This window comes from Euwallacea similis, unplaced genomic scaffold (genome assembly GCF_039881205.1).
Source record: "Euwallacea similis isolate ESF13 unplaced genomic scaffold, ESF131.1 scaffold_72, whole genome shotgun sequence".
NCBI lineage: Eukaryota > Metazoa > Arthropoda > Insecta > Coleoptera > Curculionidae > Euwallacea > Euwallacea similis.
The window spans coordinates 57,735-61,850 of record NW_027098697.1 but is presented as its reverse complement, the minus strand read 5'-3'; positions in this window follow the sequence as shown (position 1 = coordinate 61,850).

The window sequence follows — 4,116 nt, the reverse complement described above, 5'->3', positions numbered from 1 at the left end:
AATATATTCCACAAAGAAACATGAATTAAAATTATACACTCCCATGCTGGAATATAAGTGTTATGTGATTACCTAGACAAAATAAAACTAAACGTAAGGTCGGACACAATTGCTCGCACTTAAAGGTTCTCTTGTCACCGCCAGACTAAATCATAGACTTGGTCGTGACAAATTAATCGAAAAAAAAACTTAATATGAGTTCATTACTAAAGTCCGAACAATATGAGACGTCCTGAAGGCAAAATATGCGGTCCAAAATACATTATTTCAACGGTCAAGCATGGCGAAAGATCAGTAATGATCTGGGGATGTTTTTCTGGATAAGGTATCGGGCCACTTCATCGAATAGAAGGCAATATGGATAGGTTCATGTATTAAGACATATTAGAAAATGTGGTAGTACCTTATTCAGATGAGGTTATACCTCTTAGGCATTATTCTCAGTATGATAATGACCCTAAACATGCTTCGAAGTTCATTAAGAATTGGCTAACAAAAAAAAAAATGTTATTAAATATCCATCCCAGTTGCCGGATCTAAATCCAATGAAAAATTATGGAACTATCAGGACAGAAAAATTAGAATCAATATATATAAAAACAAGGACAACCTTTTTGAAAATTTAATGTAAACATAGACAGAAATAATCGAAACTTTAATTAAAAAGCTAATTGGATCGATGTCAAAAATATTATTAAAAGTAAGAAGGAACAGAGGATATAGTAATGATTACTAAAAAAAGAGTGTCTTAATTTTTAAATTTGTTTTTTTTTGTTATTTAAAAGAATTGTCAATTTATTTTTGTCCACATAATAATTTATATTTTAAGATTACATATAATTTTTTTGTAAAATATGTGTTTAATTTATGAACATTATTTATCTAGAGTGGATGATTATATCATTAAAAGAAAAAGAATAGGGTGATTGTTTCTCTTACTTAGTAAATTTTGAAAAATGTATTTGTCAATTTATTTTGGTCACCAGTGTCTAAAAAACTTTCACCATGGAATAAGAAAAATCCTACATTTTCAGGAATCAATCATCAAAGAAATATACTGAATGACAAAGAAAGGTAAACACCCAGTGTTTGTACGATTCGTATTTTTATTTCAATAATATTTCGCATGCTTTTTGAGGAAAGAATTTGACTATTCGATCCTTAACACAAAAATGTTTATTGGTATTTTCGTACAACATCGTGTGTCTAATAAAGACTTGTCTCTACATTTACACTCAATGCTTTAAATAAATTTGCCGATAAAAACAATTTTCCCTGCGGACATGCAGATGGCACAACTATATTATTCAGCTGTGAACTGTATTCCTTTGATGTTTAAGACCATATTTGCATCAATTCCAAATCGTCCCTTGGCGACCCTTACAGGGGACCCCACGGAGCTCCAAAACCAACTTCGGGTTTTTTGTGAAACTCAGCGGATGTAACTGAGTAGCAATGCTCTTCTGGTCATGTGGGATTTCCCAGTACGAGCGGTTGGGCGCTGTTGGATACCGATGCACTGTCGTCAGCCGGCACATCAGTCTGACGGAATCCAACGGCAGCCATAATCTCTCGACCTACATACTGGAAGAACGTTAGTACGTCCAGATGGACCCGGGCCCGTTTTGTTCTCAAAGAGCTGGGAGTCGGTCTAGGAGAATACTCCGCGGAATACAATTGAAAATATAAATTCTGTTATGTAAAATGTTCTGTCAGTGGCATATAGTAATAGGGAGTGCTGAAAGCATGTGATTAACTTAAAATATATACCGTATTACCCCGGATAGATGAAACATCAATTATAAAAAAAAATTAAAGTTGCCCGAGGATTTTTAAATTTAGTATAGGACCACAGATGTTGATTGTAAACAGTTCTCCATGATAAATTTTTGTAGCATTTGCTTCACAGAAAAATTTTACAAAAGCTGTTTTACTTATCCAGGAATACACTTTATATTGAAAGATCAGACTCTGATGAAGGAAAAGAACAAATTGAAAGAAAAAAGTACAGAAAAAGAGATGTAAGAAATTTCAGAACTTCAATAATTGATTAATTGTCTTCGCATTATATTCAGTCAGATTCAGTTTGATAATCTATGGTAAATACTTCGTATAAAACTACTGCTATAAATCGGAGATGTAGAGTACTAATTTAAAAAATCTGAATGTAAATTTTATCGAATGGAATCAAAGGGATAACTCCCACAGTTGAAATGTGCGTGAAAGGTATAAAATCTTTTACGCCTTAAAACGAAGTCGTTAAAGTATTTTTCTAATTTAAACGGTTATTACTACTTTGCCACGCCGCTAGTAGTTTGAATGTGAGCTATATTACCGTACTACTGTGGTTCTTTTTGCTCTGTTATGTTGGCTACCATTGATCTATACAATTTAAATGGCGAATTTAAGGAAATTGCGCCCAGAAACGTTAATTATTTCTCCGCAGTGTTAGAAGCTTAATACTGAACAATTTTAAAATTACTAGATACTTCGAATATACAGGGTGTTTCCTAAGTATTCTAAAATATTTCACGAGGTGATTGCCTAACTCAAAACATAAAAAAAATCATATGATAATAGGTTCGCAAACGCATCCAAATACGTTTCCAACATACAGGGTGTTAAAAATTAATTATATTTATATTTTTTTACTCGAAAACTGTGCATTTGGCAAAAAAATATCAAGAGAGCGCTTTTCTTCTAAATTAAAAAGGGAAACCTAAAAATAATTTGTGTTGAGAAAAACTAACAGTGTACCATTTTTTTCGATAAAATTCTACTAAGATGTACCCGTACGCACGCCACTGGTAAAATTAGAATGATTGGTTGTACATAAAAAAATCGTCATAGTTAACTGTTAAAAAGTGCAAAATGTCATAAAAATATCTCAATTATTTTTGGAGATATTATTAGTAAATTTGAATTTTTTAAATGATTCTTTAATACCTTGTATTTTTATAACGAAGCATTTCCGGACTATGGTTTCAATAACAAACAAACACTATTTCGAATAAAGAATTCAGTTCTGAAGTTTGATCCACTAATTATGACTCACCCTATATACTTTGATTCTATCGCATAATATTGCATACTGCCTTTAAAACTACGCTCTATTGGCACATTTTGCCCACCAAAACTTATTTTCAATTATATTTTATGGAGTACTCTCCTAAACCACTCCTAGTTTTTTGAAGACCACGAGACGGTCATAATTGAACATACGAATATATTTCTGGTATGTAGGAGAGAAGATGATTGTGAACGTCGGATTGCGGCACACTGAAGGCCAGGCCGCTTTTAATGTACCGATACCCAACTGAACCAGCCTCCAACCATTCCACTGTGAATCACCCACGTAACCAGAAGAACTTTGCAACCCTGTCAAGTTGGCCGAGTTCCTTTACGATCTGAAAGTTGGTTTTGGATCTCCGGAGAGACCCTAACCCAGCCTCTGATTAGTGGACAATCTTGCATTAATTAAACTGTGGTCTTCAATATCGAAAGGATGTTGTTTATAGTAATATTATAACAATTCCGCCATCTGGGAGTCGGCAGGGTAAATCATATTTATAAACAAATTTGGCTAACTAGGGTATTAGGACTAAAGGTTTTAGAGGGCAGGACCGGATGTAGGTGCCAATATGGTAAGTTACGATCTTCGACATGCTACGAAAGATACATGGGAATAACCTGTATTAACAATCAAATATTCAGAATATTTCAACATTTTGTCGAAAGACTTCAGAAAATGTTTCTCAAATTTCTTTAAAGCTTCGTAGCATTAATTTTTCATTTTAGGCTATGTAATTAGGCTAAATAATAAAATTAGAACATTAAATTGTAATTAAAAGTTTGGGATACGATTCTGCCCTCAACGAAAATAAACAGGTCGCATTAATAGCTCACTTGAGATCATATAGTGAGACAGAGTTCCTATCTGGTTTTTGGTAAAAATTATAGGGACGCATAATATCATAGAAAAATGGTGCAATTACTTTTCTGTTTGAAAAGAATAATAAGCAACTAAATTTATTATAACGTATGTACATATCGGGGTAACATTAGAGACGCTCCCATAGTTAACTGTTTTATATATTTAAAATAAAAAAGAAAAAG